Source organism: Diceros bicornis, chromosome 17, assembly GCF_020826845.1.
Source record: "Diceros bicornis minor isolate mBicDic1 chromosome 17, mDicBic1.mat.cur, whole genome shotgun sequence".
NCBI lineage: Eukaryota > Metazoa > Chordata > Mammalia > Perissodactyla > Rhinocerotidae > Diceros > Diceros bicornis.
The window spans coordinates 9,804,932-9,828,125 of record NC_080756.1 but is presented as its reverse complement, the minus strand read 5'-3'; the positions used below and the strand labels follow the sequence as shown (position 1 = coordinate 9,828,125).

General features: G+C 35.7%; 1 long non-coding RNA gene across 1 annotated transcript in view; it reads left to right on the top strand.

Moving 5' to 3' along the window:
- LOC131415621 (uncharacterized) overlaps positions 1–23,194 on the top strand; it is a 46,826-nt gene that overhangs the window by 645 nt on the left and 22,987 nt on the right. The window lies entirely within an intron of this gene.

Below are 23,194 nucleotides of genomic sequence, written 5' to 3'. Positions count from 1 at the left end.
TTACATCTTATTTTTTACTAATATGTAACAAAGATAAGAAAACATAAGCTTAACAAATTGATGGAGGACAAACACTCTGTGATCCCTACTCAGATCAAGACACGGAACACAGCAGGTCCCCAGAAGCTTCCCCATCATAAACCTCTCTCTCTCTCCTGCTTTAATAACTTTCCTGAATTTTACAGTATTTATTTCCCTTCTTCACTTTAGAGCTACTAGCTAAAAATACATCAGTAAAAAAAAGGTTATTGTTGTTGTTGTTGAATTTTATATAAATGAAATCATACAGTACTTTTCTTACTGTATTGGTTTCTTTCCCTTAACATTATGTTTTTAAGATTCATAGATGTTTTTGTATGCATCCGTAGTTTATTTTCATTTCTGTTTAGTATTCCATCATATGAATATACTATAATTTGTTTATCTATTTTTACGGTTGGCATTTCGGTTATTTGTAGTTTTGAACTATGCACTATGAACCTTCAAGTCCATGTATGCTAGTGAACACAGGAAGCATTTTTATGGGACTTATGCCTAGGCATGAAATAGGCTGTGTCATATTATGTCTGCCTTCCAGATCTACGAGATACGGCCAACTGTTTTCGAAACTGATCTTAACAGTTTACATTCTCACCAGCAAATTGTGAAAATACCTATTGACCTACATACTTGCCCACACTTGGTGTTATGACTCTGTTGGATTGTTGCCATTCTATTCATTGGTGATTTGTATCTTATTGTGATTTTAGGTTGCGTTTATTTCCCTGATTATTAGTAGGATTGAGCATTTTTTGAAGTGCTTTTTAAGATTTTTGCCCATTTTTCCATGTTTTGCCTTTTTCTTATTGCATTTTAAGAATTTTTAATATATTCTGAATATGTGATTTTATTGGTTACGTGTGTTGTCAATATATTTTTATTAATTGTAGGTTGTCTTTTTTACTCTTGAAGTGCTATCCTTTGATGAGCATGAGTTCTTAATTGTAATGTAGTCCATTTATGAGTCTTCCTGTTTTTGCCTAATTCTTTTTGTCTTGCTTAATAACTCACTCCCTACCCCCCAACTCCTGAAGATTATATCGAGATACTACTATATTATATTCTAGAACTTTTATTTGGTGTTTTTCACATTTAGGTCTATAATTTGTCTGGAATTGATTGTGTGTGTGTGTGTGTCTGTATTAGGTGAGACAGAGGTTCATTTAATTTTGTGTTTGACTTGTGGATAATCAGTTTTTACGATAGTTATTGAAAAAACTGTTTCCCTCAATGTTTTATAGAACCATTATTACTAAAAATCAAATGTTCATATTTGTGTGGGTCTGTTTCTGAGCTTAGAACCTGTTTCACCATATCTTTATCCGCCCTTCCACTAACACTACCTGCTCTTAATTACTGTATCTTTATAATCATTCTTGATATTTGTAGAGCAAGCCCCGTAACCTTGATCTTTTTCTTCACACTGTCTTGGACATTTTTAGTCCTTTGCATTTCCACACAAATTTTAGAGTTTGTTTCCAAGTTCTTAAAAAAAAATAAAGTAACTATTTGATATTTTGATTATAATTGCAATAAATCTATATAACAATTTGGAGAAAGTTGATAGAATTCCAGTATTGAATTGTCCAACCTATGAACCTAAAAATATGAAACTGGTGTGCATTTGTGTATTAGCCTTGCCTGGGTGCTTGCTAATCTCTGTATTGTTCTAACACAGTCCTGTTGAAATTGGAGAATCAAAATAGGTGGATTAGAAGCATTAGAGGTGCTAGGCAAAAAAGTGGCTTACTTGAATTTGAGCTTTTAAAGGTGATCTGTGATGATAAAATCAGGCCTGTAACCAGAGGAGTGGGTAGCTAAAGGAAGGTGGAAGAAATAATTATTAGAGATGAGAAGTCTGAGCAATTGACAGTGCAGGATCTGGACTGCAGGTACCACTTTCAAGTTGTGGAATGAGGATAATAGAAATGCCTACTGCTGAGAATCACTGTGAGGTTTAAATGAAATAATATATATAAAACACTGAAAATAGTGCGTGGTATCTTATAAGTGCTCACTAAATATTCACTGCTTTTTTTTTTTTTTTTTTGGTGAGGAAGATTAGCCCTGAGCTAACATCCGATGCCAATCCTCCTCTTTTTTGCCAAGGAAGACTGGCCCTGGGCTAACATCTATGCCCATCTTCCTCTACTTTATATGGGACGCCGCCACAGCATGGCTTGACAAGCAGTGCAGTTGATGTGCACCTGGGATCTGAACCTGCAAACCCTGGGCCGCCGCAGTGGAGCACGTGCACTTAACTGCTATGGTACCGGGCCGGCCCCAATATTCACTACTTTTTTAAAAAATTTACTAAATTCCTCCTCTAAAATTGAGGTCGATTTGTTTCTCAGAGAGTTTCTTGAGTTTATGTGTACTGTTCACGTTTAGTTTTCTCCTTGGACACTGAGCCGGATAGCTTTTCGAAAGGGCGCAAATGAAAGACATGTATGTGAACTATAAGTTTTTAAGTATATGTTTAGGCAATAAACAGGGATAGAACTAGATATAGCTTCTGAAGTTACGTGTGAGACAAGTATACATTCCATGTATGGTCTGCTTCAGGCAACCATAAGTAGCATTAGTTCAAAAAATGTTAAACTAAAATGAAAAACGTACATAGTGAATCCTTTCATTTTCAATGTATTGCACAATGCCTCTTTAGAGGCAGTGTTCTAAGTAAGCATAATCTGTGTAAATAGGGCAGTACTAGTGTTTGCTTTTCAAATGATGTTGTTCTTTCTAAAACATACAAAACAAAAAGCCAAAAATCAAAACTCCCAACCTGTCTGAACACCTCAATAAAAAGACTAACAATAAACAGCAGATGTGAGTTCACATCACAGTGACTCGACTCTAAACACTGTGATCCCAGGTAAGACTAATGTTTATTCATGCAGTGCAGTTCCTAGAATGATGATCTAAGAGACAGACATGCTGGTTAAGTGTGCACCACCATAGCAGCCCACAGCCTTCCTAGAAGCCTCCCATTTATACTGTAAATTTAGTGCGCCTTCAGAAAAGCCCCTAAGAATTATATAGAAAGATGGACATTCTAAGTTGTAGCAATGCAAAGAAAAAATGTGAGGAGGTAAGGGCATAAAAATATTTTCCATAATCCACGCAGAAGAAATACAAGTAGGAAGTTGGATGGAGGCCACCAATTTTGAAACCCCTCCACTGTGAAAATAGCAAAATCTTAGAGCCACATGTCTCAAAGTACATAACTTAAGCCTCCCTGGTCATTTCCAAGATCACCAGGGGGAAAAATAACCACTGTGCAAACTGTTAAATCAGGAACGAACATGTGGAAATTAATGCAAATATTTGGGGATTAAATTCTCCAGGAAGATGCAGGCATGACAAATTTGGTGGTAACAATTCATTGGTGTGCATGCTTATTGGCCTGGATTTTCCTTCGTGACTGCATTCAGGAGACTACCTCTGAAGCAAATAATAGCCCTGCCTATAGTTTATACTAGGACCTTCTCCTTGAACTGGAAGGAAGGAACTATAAATGTCATTCTCACCCACAAGTACATTAACATCAGACTGCCTGCTACCTTGCCCTCAATTCACCACAAGGGCATGTCTGAGCCCTATTTAAATATGTAATGGCTTTCTTTGTTACTTATTTTGCAGAGCTTTCAGATTGGTGATTAACATGTGACTAAATGCTTGACCCTTGTCTGAGTTATCCAGACTTTCTCAGTCCCTTCTGACATTGTTCTTATTCATTCATTCACTCGTCAAATCCTTATCAGGCACCACCGATGTGCTAGGCACTATGTTGGATGTTAGGTGTGCTGGTGAATGAAATAGACATTCTCTATGATTTTATAGAATTAATAGTTCGGGGATAATTATTCAAGATCATGCACTTATCACTATTGTGCAAACAATAAATTTTTCAGGAAATGTGTGTTCAATTAAGGAAATCAAAATGAGAGGTTGAAAGGGCATTTGCAGCTCAGAAACTAAAGCCTCTAGAAGAAAGTTTAAATTACTTTTCTGGAACCAGTGTTTACCTTTTTTTTTTTTTTTATCATTCTCTCAGCTTGGAAACTGCTGTGGCCACAAGAAAACTCCCCAGGGGGTGGTCATTTGTTCCGTGTCAGGGATGTTAATGCTGCTCTCCATTCCAGCAGAGAACTGTGTGCTGACTCTGTACTTGGAGAGGGAAAATCAAACAGAAATAAGCATGATTAGGAGTTATTAATTTATTATTAGAGTAAAATAGTCTCATTACTTTTGCTGCTTGTCTCGTGCTCCTGATAGCAAGAGTCCAAGTATCTACCATTTATTCTTCCAATGCCTCAAATCTGACTTTGAGTTTGTTAGCTTTTAACATTTATTGATTGCATTTTAAAACAAATTAATTTTGGTTAAGCGAGAAACTTTCAGGAAGAGAAAAAACTTGCAAGATAATCATTTTATCTATGGGGGATGTGAATTACTTCGTCTTTAGAATGAGTTTATTGTATGGTCTTCTGACTATACTACTATATATTCTATGAAAATTTTAAAAGTGAAAAATAATTTAAATGGCTGTCTTTGTAATTTTCTATCTGAATATACATAAATTTAAAATGAGCTGATATCAATTTATATCTATTAAGTTATTTGCTTTTGTGAAAAAAAAAAATCCAGTTTATGTTGAACTGAGCCAGATGACACAATTTCCAAAAGAAGATGATTTCTCTTTGCAAACAAAGATGTAGGATGGTGATTGGATGCTAAGAAAAATGGCGATCCCACACCCACGGACCTGTGCCTGTGGTTCGTGGCCTATCCCTGCAGGAGCATCCTACTCCCTGGGTGGTTGCAGAGCAAGACGAGCCGTGAAGTTGAGTCAAGTTCAGTTAAGCTTGGAAAGAAGGGAGCATTCTCTGGAGAGTTTGAGAGTGTAAGGTAGTTTATTTCCTATGTAAAACAAGTTCCAGACTTTCAGGGGAAAGAGTAGGAATGAAGGGAAGCAGAGAAATAGAACAAAATAATTTGTATATGAGAATTTGTGAAAGATTGAGGAATAAAGCAGCTTACATTTTCACAGAACCAAAAATGACTGGGATCGAGGCACAGTGGGAATATCTAGCTTCAACTTTCCAAATAGAAATCTAGCACATATTAGGCCCTCTATAAGTATTCATTTCATGAATGAGTAATGTCAATTCAGTTGTGATGTCAACCTAGACAGTGGCAGACCACAACTTTTGATTGGTGGCCCAAATACAGTGTAAGTAAGATGATGTAAAATGCTGAGTATAGTGCCTGACACAGAAAGTTCTATATAAGTGTTAGCTATTAGTATTATAGCTATTTGTTATTATCATTATTAGTATTACCAGCGTTCTTCCCTTGGTTTGGAAAAAAGTAACATTCTCCAGTGGAAAATACTGTCTCTCTGAAAGGAGTTAGGCTTGATAAACTTGACTACTTTGGCAGTATTGTCTAATTCTCAGGACCCTTACCTACACCGTAAACGCACAGAAAATTTCAACACTTAGAAAAACAGAACTTGATTTTTCCACCTATGCCATCACCCTATACGATATCAGAAGGAGCTATTTTCTACAGTGTGTTTTCTCTTTCAGATGCCACTTTGAGGGCATTTTGAGGAAAATGGTATATTATTAATCCAGGTAATACAATACCATCTTACATGTATATATTCAAGTTAACAGTTCATGGCAAGATCTCAAATATCTACACATAACTAAGGTTTTAATTGTCCCTATTATACAGATGTGCAAACAGAGTCTCAGAGAGGTTACCTGATTTGATTGACAAGAATAATAGTTCTGGGGGAGCTGAGACTAAAACCAAGATCCTTTGCCATCTAGTCTTTTATTCTTAATGAGCAACAGGTATTTAAGAAATCTTCTCTGGGGAATTTAATCTCATGTGAGAAATCGTTTTTTCATTTTCTTCACTTACTCAGTAAGATGAACGGGAAAGGCACAAAAGAGGACAAAACATTTGATATAAGTTAATTCTTTGCAAAATGACCGTCATAGTCATTCAGGTGCTATAACGAAGATACCACCGACTGAGTGGCTTATGAACAACAGAAATTTATTTCTCACAGTTCTTGAGACTAGGAAGTCCAAGATCAAGATGGCAGATTTGGTATCTGGTGACAAGGCTTCCCGGTTCGTACACAGTCGTCTTCTCACTGTGTTCTCATATGGTAGAAGGGGCGAGAGGGCTCCCTGGTGTCTCTTTCATAAGAGCACTCATCCCATTCATGAGAGCTCTGTCCTTATGACCTAATCACTTCCCAAAAGTCCCACCTCCAAATACCATCACATTGGGGTTTGCGTTTCAACATATGAATTTTAAAAGGACATAAACATTCAGTCTAAGCAATGACAAAGTTTCATCTTGTATTAATGAATACTAATATTGATAAAAGCAACAGTTACATTGATGGCACTTGCCGTGTGGGACACACCTTTCGAAGCACCTTACATATACGTATGTTTAATCTTCATAAGAAACTTTAACAAAAGAGCTAGTATTATCTCAACTTTACACATGAGGAAACGGAGGCACAGATAGGCTAACTCACGTTTCCACTTTCACACGGAAAATGGCAGAGCCAGTTTTCTAACCCAACCTCATCAACTCCAGACTCCATGCTCCCAGCCAAGAATACGAAACACCAATTCCTCAGACCTGGACTCTCATATAGCATAGTCAGGAGCTGATCCTAGGTTCCAGAACTCTATTTTACTTACAGAAAGCCAAATTTTGTCTTTTGATAATTTCATTTTAATTATTTTGTTTCCTTTTAATGTAATTGAGTATTGCATTTACACTGTCCTAATTTGGGTACAACCTTAGATTTTACATATATGTCAAGAAATTATTTCAAAACATAATGGTTTTTAGAAAACAAAATTAATGTTGAGAAAAGAGATTTTTATTAAATGATCTTCAAATATAGGTATCTATGGATTGAATAATAAACTACAAACTTTATCATGTAGGAGTCCACACTGTTTTGTAGTATAAAGATCAGACCCTTCTCAAAAACCTTGAAAGGCCACTCGTATGTAGCTAAACACTCAGGTCTCTGATTTACACTTTAAATAACTTAAAATCTTTTATAAATACAAATTGAGGGTCCACACTTTTACTTCAGAGATACGAGAAGCTGCAGTTTGAATAAATTCCTTATTCAACTGTTTTTAACCTATTATACAGCAATCGTATGGTGCAACCTAATGAAATCATGTGTGCTAAAATGGAGGTTCCTGGTGGACAGGTGTTTTGTTGTTGTTTTTGCTTTGTTTTTTATTACATACCCACCAACACTTAAAATGGTGCTTTGACACGGTAAATAATAAATATTTCCTTAATTTGTGGAATAAATGTAAATGATGAGTAGGGAGAGAAAATGCAAATCAAGGTTAATTAACAAACTTAATTAGCAATGAAAACAATGGCTTAGATTTTTTAAAAGTTTTTTTTAGAGCAGCTTTAGATTTACAATAAAATTAAGAGGAAGGTAGAGAGATTTCCCATATATTCCTTGTCCCAACGTATGCATAGCCTACCCCATTATCAATGTCACTCACCAGAATGGTACATTTTTCACCAAAGATGAACCTACATTGACACATCATAATCACACAAAGTCCATAGTTTACCTTAGGGTTCATTTTTGGTGTTGTATGTTCTATGGGTTTAGACAAATGTGTGGTAACATATATCCATCATAATAATATCATACAGAGTATTTTCATTGCCCTAATTCTTCTATGTTCCACCTATTTCTCTCTCCCTCCCTCCAACTCTTGGCAAACATTGATCTTTTTATTGTCTCCATAATTTTGCCATTTCCAGAATGTCCTATAGTTGGTATCATACGGTATGTAGCCTTCTGAAATTGACTTCTTTCACTTAGTAATGTGTACTTAAGTTTCCTCTATGTCTTTTCATAGCTTGGTAGATAATTTCTTTTTAGTGCTGAATTTACCACCGTTTATTTATCCTTTCATCTGCTGAAGGACATTTTGATTGCTACTAAGTTTTGACAATTATGAGTAAATTTACTATAGACATTCATGTACAGGTTTTTATGTGGACATAAATTTTCAACTCCTTTGGGTAAACACAATGGCGTACAATTGCTGGATCATATGGTAAGAGTATGTTTGGTTTTGTAAGAAAGCACTGAACTGTCTTCCAAAATGACTGTACCATTTTTCATTACCACCAGCAATGAATGAGAGTTCCTGTTGCTCCACACCCTCATCAGCGTTTGATGTTGTCAGTGTTCCTGATTTTGGCCATTCCAATAGGTGTGTAGTGTTATCTCATTGTCGTTTTGATTTGCATTTCCCTGATGACTTATGATGTAGAGCATATTTTCATATGCTTATTTTTGATCTGTATATCTTCTTTGTCAAGCTGCCTGTTAAGATCTTTGTCCCACTTTTTAATCAGGTTGTTTGTTTTCTTATTGTTGAGTCTTAAGTATTCTTTGTATAATTTGGATTATACAGATAAACAGTCTTTATAAGATGTATCTTTTGCAAATATTTTCTCCCAGTCTGTGTCTTGTCTTCTAATTCTCTTGCTATTGTCTTTTACAGAGCAAAATTTTTTCATTTTAATGAAGTCCAACTTATAAATTATTTTTTTCTGAATTGTGTCTTTGGTGTTGTATCTAAAAAGATATCACCATATCTGAGGTCATCTAGATTTTCTCCTATGTTATCTTCTAGGAGGTTTATAATTTTGTGTTTTACATTTAGGTCTATAATCCATTTTGAGTTAAATTTTGTGAAGAGTATAATGTCTGTGTCTAAAGTCATTTTGTGCAGGTGGATGTCCAGTTTTTTCAGCACCATTTGTTGAAGAGACAGTCTTTGCTCCATTGTACTGCCTTTGCCCCTTTGTCAAAGATCAGTTGATTATATTTATGGCTGTCTATTTCTGGAAACTCTATTTTGTTCCATTGATCTTTTGCCTGTTCTTTTGCCAATATCACACCATCTTGATTACTGTAGCTTTATAGTAGGTCTTGAATTCAGGTAGCATTAGTCCTTCAACTTTGTTCTAAAATTGTATTAGGTATTCTATGTCTTTTACCTCCCCATATAAACTTTAGAATTAGTTTGTTAATATCCATAAAATAATTTTCTGGGTTTTTAATGGGATTGCATTGAATCTATAGATTAAGTTGGGAAGAAATGACATCCTGACAATATTGAGTCTTCTTATCTGTGAACATGGAGTATTTCTCCATTTATTTAGTTTTTCTTTGATTTAGTTAATCAGAGTTTTGTAGTTTTCCTTATATAGATCTTGTATATATTTTGTTAGATTTATACCAAAGTATTTCATTTTTGGGGTGCTACTGTAAATAGTATTGTGTTTTTTCGTTTCAAATTCCACTTGTTTATTGTTGATATATAGGAAAGCAACTGACTTTTGTATAATACCCTTGCATCCTGCAACCTTGCTATAATCCCTTATTTGTTCCAGGAGTTTGGGTGTCAATTTTTTGAATGTTCTACATAGACAATCATTTTATCTGTGAACAAAACCAATTTTAGTTCTTCCTTCCCAATCTGTATGCCTTTACTTCATTTTCTTGCCTTATTGCACGAGCAAGGACTTCCAGTACAATCTTGAAAAGAATTGGTGAGAGGGGACATCCTTGTCTTCTATCTGATCTTAGTGAGAATGCTTCAAGTTTCTCACCATTAAGTATAATGTTAGCTGTGGGCTTTTGTAGACAATCTTTATCAAGTTGAGAAAGTTCCCCTCTATTGGCTTAGATTTTTTTTTTGAGTACTTCCTATGTACTAGTCACTGAGTTCAGCACTTTACATATATTGTTTCATTTCAGACCTATGAATTTAGTAATATTTTCTACCTTTTACAGTTGCTTAGAGATATTGAACCTCTTTCCAAAAGTAAAATATCTAGTAAATTGAGCTAATAATCTGTCAAAAAATACCTTCTCCATATCACAGCAGTCACTGTGTCTTCTCTTACTTATTGTTCTTTATTTTCTGAATCCTTCTTTTCTGTAGAATAATAAAAAAAATATGAAGCCAGGAACTTATCTATTTTGTTCACTATTTTATCCAAAATAGTGTTTGGCCCATAAGTAGTTGCTGAATGAATAAGTGAATTAGCAAATTGCATCTGAGTTCAGGTCTATTTGATTCCAGTGCCTAAGCTGTTATTTTTTGCATGCTATCTGTGAAACAGAACCATGAAAAAGTCTCACTGAATATGCTCAGTCTGTGGACCAAAGGTGTCCTTCCTTAGGTTCCTATGGCTAAAGATAATGGGGGAAGGTGGATGGATCTCTATTGTGGAATGACAATCCTGGGTTTGACAATATAGAATTACATCTAACTATTTGTATCATTGATTAAACCAGACTGCAAGAATGGAAACACAGAAGGGAAACCTGAAATTTAAAAAAAAAAAGAAATCTTTTTATATATTTACAAACTAGTTTAATTTAAACCGAACAAAGAGACTTTTGCTATTACTCTAAACTTGTTGGCTGCTGTATATCATTAATACTCTTGAGATCTTCCTATTATCTCAAAATTGTGAGTTATATGAAGTTCAAATTAGCAAAGGGATTTGGGTCTCTGTATTTCCTAACTGCATGTCTTTTAACCTGAATAATTTGCATGTACACACTCAGGGTTTTGATTCTGTAACTTTCACGCCAGTTATGAAACAGTCAGGTTACAACATAAAGTTAATAAATAGAGACCGCAGTCATGTTACAACAACAGGCCCTTGGTGGCATTCCAAAGAAATCAAAGGCAAGAGTAATAATGTTTTGTTAGATTCAAACTGTGTGGCTGCGTACAGTGAGTTTGTTCTACAGTCCTTGTGTAAGGTCAGCCCAGGTAGCCCCCATTCATGTGTTCCGGGATGGCACCTCACAGTCCTAATGAGCTATGTTCTACTCCATGAAATTGCTGTTATACAGCTTCTCTTCAGCTCATACTGTGCAGATAAATTTGTTTAGAGTTGATTCCATAGTAAAACGATTCAAGAAATCATCTATATTAGCTTTGCAATGTAACACAGTCCCTGAAAGACAAATGTGGGAGAAAAACAGGCATCAATAAAACTGGAAAATATAACTCATATTAGTTATGTGCTTCCCCAGACAGTTATCCATAGAAACATCTTGACAAACTTAAAGTCTGATAAAATAATACAAATTTATCCTATTTTAAAAAACTCACTTTCTTCACATAGCAAGCCAAAGAGGACATCTCCTTTGTTTCTCACCATAGTAAATACCAATTATTGAGGACTTATTTGCCAATAATTTAGTAATAGTTCTTCTAATTCTCATTACCAACATAGAAGTACAATAATTTTGTCCATTCTCAAGAGGAAGCTAAGGGATTTGCCTAGAGCCACATTGCTAGGTTTGGAAGCCTGGTTTGTCTGACTCCAAGGCATATACTCTATTTAACATTCACTTAAAACACAGAGTGAATAGCTCATGATTAGTAAAGTGTATGAGTTTTTTTTAATAAAGTCTGCTTCTAGGTCACCTGCAAGATCTGCTAATGAACGTCTCTTGATGACGGTGAGCTTCATGTCTATCATTTGGGATTCTTTTCTGAAAACGAACATGTAATCACTGTTTTTTTTGGTTGTTAGGCTATATTTTAGCACATGTCTTTCTTTTAATAGTCACTTTAGGAAAGAATGAAGAAATCAGGGATCATCTTTCATGAAGAAGTAAAATACAACTACGTCCAATAGATTGGGGAAGGGAGTGTGGATGGTTCTGTGGCCAGCACAGTCAGTTCTTCCATTCATTTGGGATGCTCAGTGCCTACCGTGACCCAGACACCATGCCAAGAAAGAATGTTGATAACGTAATACAAGCCATCTCGTGAAGAGACCCCCATATCCTTATGAAAGTTGAATTTCTTGCTTTCAGTTAAAATTGAAGAAATATCATTCATTCCAAGATTTAAATAAATATCTATTATTTTGCAAAGTACTATGGATTGGTGTAGTAAAATTTTCATAGTCTTTGGAGCCAAACAGACCAAAGATCCAATCACCTTGTCTGTTCCTCTTTCTTTTATAAGATTAACTGAGATAAACTGTTTAACTGCCCTAGGCCTTCATAATCTCATCTATAAAATGGAGGTTATAGAAGTTAACTGTTGTGATCCTTAAATGAGATTGTGTGTGTAAAAAACCTGGCACATAATTGATGCTATCATTATTGTAATTGAGACAGAACTTTATATACATTCTAGTTACACTTTCCAATTTTTTGACAAAGAATAGTGAAAACCAAAGAGTTTTTTTGGTAGCATCTCTAAGTTACAAAGCAAGGCATAGATAGGATGGCCTAGTGCCCATGACTCCTAATTTCTATTAGTTCAATGCTGAGTATGTTGTATTTAAAAAAAAAACATCTGATAGAGATAAGATGCCTTTAACTAGGGTCGGGTTCTAGTTTTTCTCCCCCTCCCTCCCTCTCTCTTTTCCTCCTCCCTGCCCCGACCCCCCCCACCCCCCACCATAGCATTATTCCACAAATCAAAAGTTGTGGCAGAAAATATCATGGGAATGTGAGTGCTAGAGTGATTTTTTAATTGGCAAACTAATGAATGACTTACAGAGACTTAGCTGGAATTAGCTTGCCTCTAAAGTTGGTATCTCCTACCTTTTTATCTGCCTTCTCAATCTCATATTAACGAGAACAGGCTGGATCAGAACACCATTAACCTCAGATGTAATTCACAGCCACACATTATCACTTAGATCTTTCTTCTGCTTCACAACCCAGGAATGGCAGTCAGCTGATGTTAAAGGACTCTGGATCATTTGGAAATATCTATATAACCTTGATCTCTCCCATCTCAGGGAGATACTATCACTCTATTGTCCCTGAATGCCACTCAATTTCTGAGACAGTTTGACTCTTGGGGATCTGGAGAGGTCATGGCATTGGGAAAGCCATTCTTTCACAACTAAAACTTCTTATCCTCAGACCTATGGCTTCCATCATTAGGAAGCAGAAACCCCGACACTTCAACAGTGGGGTCTATTAGGTGTTGTCTTTTCTGTAGTTGTCATTATATACATTCTTTCCTTTTTGGATTTACTTTTGATAATCCTGATCCACATTTTTTTTTCTTGTAATTATACATATCAAAGATTGAAGCCAGGCTCATCATGCCATGATACATTTTGTTGCAACATGATATGATGAGAAGTGATGTTCCAAAATTCTGAATCAATATACTGTGCCCAGACTTGATTGTTAAAGTTGAATTGGATACCAAGGCTAATTTTTCATCTAAAATGCTAGTATAAATGGGAGCTCCAATGAATAATAATGTTGCCAAATCAGAAAATCAATGTTGCCAAATCAGAAAATCATTTCTGGCTATAATATTTTTTTTTGGTATTTATTTACTTATTTATTTATTATGGACAAATATCAAGATATAACTAAGACCCATATTTCAGACATGCCATAATCCTTTAATAATATTCATTTTTAAAAAGAATATGATAAGGAGACATTAACATAGGCTACTTTATAATGTTTATGGTTATTGGGGGTGATGAAGTTAATTTTTTATTACACTTAGACATTTTGGAAAACTACATTGCAACATTTAAAAGAAAAAATTAAAGAGCAGGAAATAGTTTCAAGAAGCTTACACTATATTTAGATGATGGCACACCATGCTTACAAAGCAAAGAGAATTCACGTTCACATCTATCCCAATATTCATGTATCAAGTGATGTGGCGCTCCACACAAAAATTGCAGGCCGCTCACCTGCAAAATACATTTCTCCATTATATCTGGAAGCTCTGTCTCATTATATGATACAGAACTATAGAACTATTTATTATGGAAACTTTTCAGTCTGAGTTCCATATCACACATAGTATGTAAAAAAGTCACAAGACAGTAATCACATTGTGTTAAGTCAAAAGAAAAAAAAAGTTTTATCTATTGATATAATAGAATGCTATATAGTGAAAGTAGCATAGTGAATGGAAAAAAGATTAGGTTTTTTTGTTGTTGTTATTGATGTCTTAATAGTTTATAACATAGTGAAATTTTGGTTGTACATTTTTGTTTGACAATCACCATATACATGTCTCCCTTCCTATTCGGGGTCTTTTGTGGCCCCATATGAAATTTAGTATCCTTTTTTCTATTTCTGTGAAGAATGTCACTGGGATTGTGATGGGATTTCATTGAATCTGTAGATTGCTTTAGGAAATATAGATGTTTTAACTATGTTTATTCTTCCCATCCATGTGCATGGGATATCTTTGCATTTCTTTATGTCATCATCGATTTCTTTCAATAATGTCTTGTAGTTTTCATTGCATAGGTCTTTCACTTCCTCAGTAAGATTTATTCCTAGATATTTTATTCTTTTTGATGAAATTGTAAATGGCATTATCTTTCTGAGCTCTCTTTCTGTTAGTTTGTTATTAGCACACAGAAATGCAACTGATTTTTGTAGGTTGATTTTGTACCCTGCAACTTTGCTGTAGTTGTTGATTATTTCTAACAGTTTTCCAGTGGTTTCTTTAGGGTTTTCTATATATAAAATCATGCTGTCTGCAAATAGTGAGAGTTTCACTTCTTCGTTGTCTATTTGGATCCCCTTTATTCCTTTTTCTTGCCTAATTGCTCTGGCCAAAACCTCCAGTACTATGTTGAATAAGAGTGGTGAGAGTGGGCAGACTTGTCTCGTTCCTATTCTCAGAGGAATGGCTTTCAGACTTTCCCTGTTGAGTATGATGTGGGCTGTGGGTTTGTCATAAATAGCCTTTATTATGTTGAGGTACTTCCTTCTATACCCATTTGGTTGAGAGTTTTTATCATAAATGGATGTTGGATCTTGTCAAATGCCTTCTCTGCATCTATTGAGATGACCGTGTGGTTTTTATTCCTCATTTTGTTGATGTGGTGTATCATGTTGATTGATTTGCAGATGTTGAACCATCCCTGCGTCCCTGGTATAAATCCCACTGTATCATGGTGTATGATCTTTTTAATGTATTGTTGTATTCGGTTTGCCAATATTTTGTTGAGGATTTTTGCATCTATGTTCATCAGCGATATTGGCCTCTAATTTTCCTTTTTTATATTGTCTTTGTCTGACTTTGCTATCAGGGTGATGTTGGCCTCATAGAATGAGTTAGGAAATGTTCCATCTTCCTCTATTTTTTGGAATAGTTTGAGAAGGATGGGTATTAAATCTTCTTTGAACGTTCGGTAAAATTCACTCGAGAAGCCATCTGGTCCTGGACTTTTATTTTTGGGGAGATTTTTGATTACTATTTCATTCTCTTTACTTGTGAATCGTCTATTCAGATTCTCTATTTCTTCTTGGTTCAGTTTTGGGAAGTTGTATGAGTCTAAGAATTTATCCATTTCTTCTAGATTGTCCAATTTGTTGGCATATAGTTTCTCGTAGTATTCTCTTATAATCCTTTGTATTTCTATGGTATCCATTGTAATTTCTCCTCTTTAATTTCTAATTTTATTTATTTGAGCCTTTTCTCTTTTTTTCTTAGTAAGTCTGGCTAAGGGTTTGTCAATTTTGTTTATCTTCTCAAAAAACCAACTCTTTGTTTCATTAATCCTTTCTACTGTATTTTTGGTCTCCATTTCATTTATTTCTGCTCTAATTTTTATTATTTCTCTCCTTTTGCTGACTTATGTCTTTGTTCTTTTTCTAGTTCTGTTAGGTGTAATTTAAGGTTTTTTCTTTGGGCTTTTTCTTGTTTGTTAAAGTGGGCATGTATTGCTATGAGTTTTCCTCTCAGGACCGCTTTTGCCACATCTCATATGAGTTGGTACGGCATATTTTCATCTTCATTTGTTTCCAGATATTTTTTTATTTCTCCTTTAATTTCATCAGTGATCCATTGGTCGTTCAGTAGCATGTTGTTTAACCTCCACATCTTTGTCACTTTCCCAGCTTTTTTCTTGTAGTTGATTTCCAGTTTCATAGCATTATGGTCTGAAAAGATGCTTGTTATGATTTCTATCTTCTTAAATTTATTGAGGCTTGCCTTGTTTCCCAACATATGGTCTATCATTGAGAATGTTCCATGCGTGCTTGAGAAGAATGTGTAGTCAGCTGTTTTTGGATGGAGTGCTCTGTGTATGTCTACTAGGTCCATCTTGTCCAGTTTTTCATTTAAGTCCACTGTTTCTTTATTGACTTTTTGTCTGGATGATCTATCCATTGATGTAAATGGGGTATTAAGATCTCCTACTATTATTGTGTTGTTGTTAATGTCTCCCTTTAGGTTTTTTTAATAGTTACTTCATGTACTTTGGTGTTCCTATGTTGGGTGCATATATATTTATAATTGATATGTCTTCTTGGTGGAGTGTCCCTTTTATCATTATATATTGTCCCTCTTTGTCTCTCTTAACCTGTTTTATCTTGAGGTCTACTTTGTCTGCTATGAGTATGGCAATGCCTGCTTTCTTCTGTTTGCCATTATGTTAGAGTATTATCTTCCTTCCTTTCACTCTGAGCCTGTGCTTATCTTTAGAGCTGAGATGTGTTTCCTGGAGGCAGCATATTGTTGGCTCTTGCTTTTTAATCCATCCTGCCACTCTGTGTCTTTTGATTGGAGAGGTCAATCCATTTACATTTAGTGTAATTATTGATATATGAGGGCTTAATTTTGCTGTTTTATCACTTATTTTCCAGTTCTTTTGCATTTCCTTTGTTTCTTGTCCCATGTGTTTTGGACTGCCAATTCAGTTTGGTTGTTCTGTCTTATGACTCTTTTAGTTTTCTCTTTATTTATCATACGTGATTTTGTTCTGATTATTTGTTTAGTGGTTACCTTGAGGTTTGTATAAAAAATCTTGTGTATGAGATAGTCCATTATCTGATGGCCTTTTATTTCCTCATACTAAGTCATTTGATCTCTTTCCTCTTCCCCTTCTAAGTTATTCCTGTCACAACTTATTCTATCTTGTGTTGTGGGTGTGTGTTTAAAGTGAAGAGGTTATATTTATTTTTGGTGAATTCCTTCCTTTGATCTTTGATTTTGGTATTTAAGTGGTTGTTAACGTATTCTGGCAAAGATTTACTATTTTTCTGATTTTTTCTACCTATTTATCTCCTTGTTCCAAGGTTTGTATTCCCTTTCTCTTCTTTTTTTCAGGCCCGAGGGCCTTCTTGAGCATTTCTTGTAGTGGGGGTCTCGTGGCCATGACCTCTCTTAGCTTTTGTTTATCTGGAAAAGTTATTATTTCTCCATCATATTTGAAGGATATTTTCACTGGATAGAGTATTCTTGGCTGAAAGTTTTTGTCTTTCAGTGTTTTGAATATATCATTCCAGTCTCCCCAACCTGTAAACTTTCTGTTGAGAAATCCACTGAAAGCCTGATGGGAGTTCCTTTGTACGTTATTTTTGTTTTTGTCTAGCTGCCCTTAATGTTGTTTCTTTGTCACTGACTTTTGCCAGCTTTACTACTATCTGCCTTGGAGTGGGCCTTTGCCTGTTGACATATTTAGGCGACACATTGGCTTCACTTACTGGTATTTCTTGCTCCTTCCCCAGATTTGGGAAGTTCTCAGCTATTATTTCCTTGAATAGGCTCTCTGTTCCTCTTTCCCTCTCTTCTCCCTCAGGAATACCTATAATTCTTATGTTACATTTCCTAATTGAGTCAGATATTTCTCAGAGACTTTCTTCATTTCTTTTTAGTCTTAGTTCTCTCTCCTCCTCCATCTGGAGCATATCTGTATTCCTATCCTCAATAACGCTAATTCTTTCCTCCATAATGCTAATTCTTTCCTCCATATTGTCAGCTATGTTCTTTAAAGATTCCAGATTCTCCTTTATCTCCTCCATTGTATTCTTCAACTCCATCAATACCGATTGGATTTTCTCTATGATTTCAATCTCTTTTGTGAAGAAACTCCTTATCTCGTTGAATTGTTTATCTGTGTTTTCTTGTATTTCGTTGAGCTTTTTTATGATAGCTATTTTGAATTCTCTGTCTTTTAGGTTATGGAGTCATGTGCCTTCAGGGTTAATTTCTGGATGCTTGTCATTGTCCTTCTGGTCTGACAATTCAATGTACTTTTGCATTGTGGTTGCTGTATTCGCTTTGTTTTTCCTCATCCTGGAAATATCTGATTGCAGTTTCCACTTGCCGCCACTATGTGGGGGTTGAGGGCTGTGTAATCTGAGCCCCCTGCACTCCGCCGCTGCCGCCTGCACTCCACTGCCACTGCCCACACTCCGCCAGGACTGCTCTGACTGGTCAGCTGAGCTGCAGTGTCAGGCATATGGCAGGGGACCGGCTCCCTCTTTTGCCCACTGGGTCCCTGGGGGGGCTTCTCACTCACCCCTCGTTATCGGCTCTCCTGGGGTGCTCAAATATTGATGACACCTCTGTAGCAGTTCTGCATCCTCTGAGTGGGAGTTTCCCACTGGCTGAGAGAGCCCAAAGAGCTACAGTTTCCCTGCAGAGGGCCTCCCCTCCCCCTCTCTGGGAGCCTCGTGGACATAAATCGCTGATCTGATGGGGAGGGAGAGGATTTCTCCTTACCTCTCCCCACTTCCTCCAGGGGCCCCAGCACGTCCACTCCCAGATGTGCAGCAGTGTGGGTCTTTCCAATGTCCCTTTGTGCAGCGTGAGTGTCTCTTGTTGGTCTGTGAATGTCCCTTTTGTTGTATCTTGTTGGGGGAAGAGTTGATGGGAAAGCTCACTCTGCCGTGATGCTGATATCACTCTCGAGATTGGGTTTTAAAACTCAACTCTGCCGCTAAGAATTTGGTGACTTGGGAAAAATCACCTAACTCCTCTCAATATCATTTTCCTTATCTTTAAAAATGAGGATAAGCAACAATCACATTTTATCTCTAACTATATTATACTATATGCTTTTAGACTGTAACATTAAGGAAAAAAAATCAAGTATATTTTTTAGGACTTGGAGCAGGTAAACTGAGGAATTCAGCAGCCATCCTTTGACTCTGGCATGTAGGAGTCCCACATTCTTCTCTAAATTCAGCCCAATGTATAAGTAGTGACTGTAGGGATCTGGGCAATGTGGCACACATCCATGTCCTTACCATGTCACCTGGTTTCATTAACGTCTTTTTTTTTTCATTTTTCTCTCTCTTATTAGTACCCTCTCCATTCAAAGATTTATTTTATAGAAGGGAGAAATATAAAGGTAGTTTTTCTCACTAAGCAGAAACTTCAGTGGCTATACATGACAAAGAATACAAACTTTATAGAATTAGTCCAGGAAAGTCACTAAACAAATAAACAACAGCAACAAAATGCATAGAAAATCCTGAAGTGATATCTGATTACTAGAGTTGCCACATTATTTTATTTAAAATGTCCAATTTTCAACAAAAAAAATATAAGGCACACAAAGTATGGCCCATACATAAGATAAAAAACAGTCAAAGAAACTGTCTGTAAAGAAACCCAGACATTGACCTTACTAGACAAATACTTCAAATGAGCCATTTTAAGTATGTTCAAAGAACTAAAGGACAACATATCTAAAGAATTAAAAGAAAGTATGAGAATGATGTCCCACCAAATGAAGAATATCAATAAAGATATAAAGATCATTTTTAAAAAAAAAAACTAACCAAATAGAAATTCTGAATAGCTGAAATGCAACATTCACTAGAGGCATTCAAAATCAGCTTTGAACTGGAAAAGAAAGGATCAGTGAATATGAAGATAAGTCAATTGCAGTTGTCCAATCTGAGGAACCAAAAGATAGAAGAATAAAGAAAATTAACAGGGTCTCAGAGACCTATGAGACAACATCAGTTGTACCAACATATGCATAATGGAAATCTTAGAAGAAGAGGAAAGGAAGGGCAAAAAATAATATTTGAAGAAGTAATGGCCAAAAACTTTCCAAATTTGATAAAAAGTATTAATTTGCACATTCAAGAAGTTCAGCAAACTCCAGTAGCATAAGTAGAAACATCATAGTCAAACAGTTTGTATTTGAGAGCCAAATCCAAAGAGAATTTTGAAAGCAATGAGTAAAGCTAATCATCATGTACAAGGGAACCTCAAGAAGAATAACCACTGACTTCCCAACAGACACCATGGAGAATAGACGACTGCAGGACGACATATTCTGAGTACTAAAAGAAAAAGACTGTAAACAAAGAATTCTATATTCAGCAAAACTACCCTTCAAAAATGAAGGAGATATTAAGACATTCCCAGCTGGACAAATACTGAGAGCATTCATTGCTAGCAGACCTGCCCTAGAAGAAATACCAAAGGTAGTCCTTCAGATTAAAATGAAAGGACAGTAGGCAGTACCTCAAATCCACACAATAATGGCACAAAGGAAGAGGAGGATATGGAGGTATATAGGAACAAACTTTTGGTACGCTATTGAAATCAAGTTGATATTCATCTGAACTAAATTGTTTTAAGATGTTAATTGTAACATCCAGGTAAACTATTGTGATAGTAATTCATTTAAAAAAATAGTAAAAGAAACAAGACTTCTGCTTCCAGAAAGATGGAATAAGCACACTTCTCCCTATTTCTTTCAGTAAATACAACCAAGAACTCTAGGCATTATATATAAACAAACATAAGAAGATTCTGAAAAGTAAAAAGAACCAAGATTATCTAGGAAACTTGAGGCCCAAGGAACAATATGGTAGTGAGTTCCCTGGGTTTTCTTTTTGCCTCTTGTATCCCAGACTTGGAGCTGAACAAGGCAAAAACCTAGAAATGCCAATGAGCGCAGATTTTAAGCAACAAAAACAACAACAACAAAAGCCTGCTCTCTCTAGCCACAAGAAAGGGTAGACTAGCAAGACAGAAAACTTACAGACAAAAACTGCTTTACTTCAGCCAAACAGAAAAAACTACAGAAAAATCTATGGCCACATTCTCACCCACATCAGGAGAAGCTGTGTGTGGCACCTAGACTTTCACACTTGCGAGGCTATAATGAGGGGCCCTACCATTCCTGCTGGTATTGTATCAGAGAAGAGGATATCTTCTCTTCTCTGTAAGAGAGAAGAAGTTGGGGCTATCATTCCCACTGGATGGCAATGAAGTCCATCACCAGAGGCATCAATGGAGACCACACAGGAAGATTGAACTTTCACACCCATTCAGCATTAACAAAGCACCCTTCCCACACCCCACTCTGATAGAGACGTATCAGAAGAGGCCTAGTGGGGAGTCATGACTTTCAACATCACCCAGCAGTAACAAAGCCACTCCCACCATAGCATAAGTGGTGATCACATGGGGAGATCCAGCAATAATAATGACACTCCTCTTAAGTGTCAATGGAGGCTGAGTAGTGAACCTGGACTCCCATCTCCACGTGGCAATAATGAAGCTTCCCTTCCCCATCCTTGCAGGATTGGTGTCATAGTAAGGCAGCTGAAAAAAGAATTTTTAAAAAAGATCCAGTCTTATAACCTATTATGAAAATGTCTTGATTTAAATAAAAAATTGCTGATTATCAAGAACAAAGAAGATCTCAAATTGAATGACAAAAGCCAATGACAATCAAGATGCCAACACCAAGGAAAAGACATGTTAAGGTTATCCGACAAGGATTTTAAAGTAGTCGTGATATAAATTCTGTAACAAGCAATTGCAAACATGCCTGAAACAAATGAAAAATGCGAAAGCCTCAAAACAAGGATAGAAAGTCTCAGTCAAGAAAGACAAGATATAAAGAAGAACCAAATGTATTTTATAAAATAAACATATAATAACTATAATTTTAAAAACTTAGTTGATGTGCTCAATGTCAAGATAGAGGGAAGAGGAAAAAATTAGGAACTGGAGAGAGAACAACAGAAAATATCCAGTCTGAAAAAGAGAGAGAAAATAAACTAAAAAAAAAAAAAAAAAAGTTAACAGAGCCTCAGGAACATGTTGGACTATGACAAAAGACCCAACATTCATATCACTGGAGGTCTGGAAGTAGAGAAGAAAGAGGGCAGAGATGAAAAAGCACTAAAAGAAGTAACGGCTAAAACCTTCCCAGATTTGTCAAAAAATAGTATAAACATACAGATTCACAAAGCAAAACACACCCTTAAATAACCAATTAGATAAAAAAGATGATATTGGAAAATTTCAAGAAAAACATAAACTACCAAAATTGACTCAAGAAGAAATAGAAAATCTGAATAGATCAATAATAAATAAAGAGATTGAATTAGTAAATAAAGACTTCCCACAAAGAAAAGTCTGGGTCCTGATGGCTTCATAGTGAATTCTACCAAATGTTTAGTGGAAACTTGACACCAATCCTTCACAAACTCTTCCAAAATAGAAGAGCAAGGAACACATTTCAGCTCATTCTGAGTCCCGTATTATCCTGACACCAAAGCAGAACAAAGCATTACAAAAAGAAAACTACAGACCAAATATAACACCTATTGAAGGTAAAAACACTATGGAATAGAATGGAACTTTCTCAACTTGATACAGGTTATCTACAAAAAAGCTACATCATACTTATTGGTAAAAGACTGAATGTTTTCCCCTTGAGATCAAAAACAAGACAAGGATTTCTACTCTCATTAATTCTATTCAACATTATACTGGAGGTTCTAACGAGGTCAACGAGTCAAGGAAAAGAAATAAATGAGTACAGATTGGAAAGGAAAAAATTAAACTATAACTATTTGAATGGGACATATTCTTGAATATAGAAAATCATAAGTAACAATAAAACCATTAGAGTTAATAAATGGATTCAGCAAGTTTGTAGGACACAAGATCAATGTACAAAAGCAATTTTATTTTGAAACACTAATATGAACAATCTGAAAATGAAATTAAGAAAAAAATGTATTCACAATAGTATCAAAAAGGGTAAAAATACTTATGCTAAATATAGCAAAATAAGTGCAAAACTTGCACACTGAAACTACAAAACAACATATCAAAACTCCTGCTGTCTTTTTTGCAGACATTTAAGCTGATCTTAAAATTCAGATGGAAATTCGAGGGACTTAGAATAGCCAAAATATTCTCAGAAAGAAGCAAGTTGGAGGACTTATACTTTCAGATTTCAAAATTTTTCTACACTACTACAGCAATCAAGACAGTGTAGTACTGTCATAAGG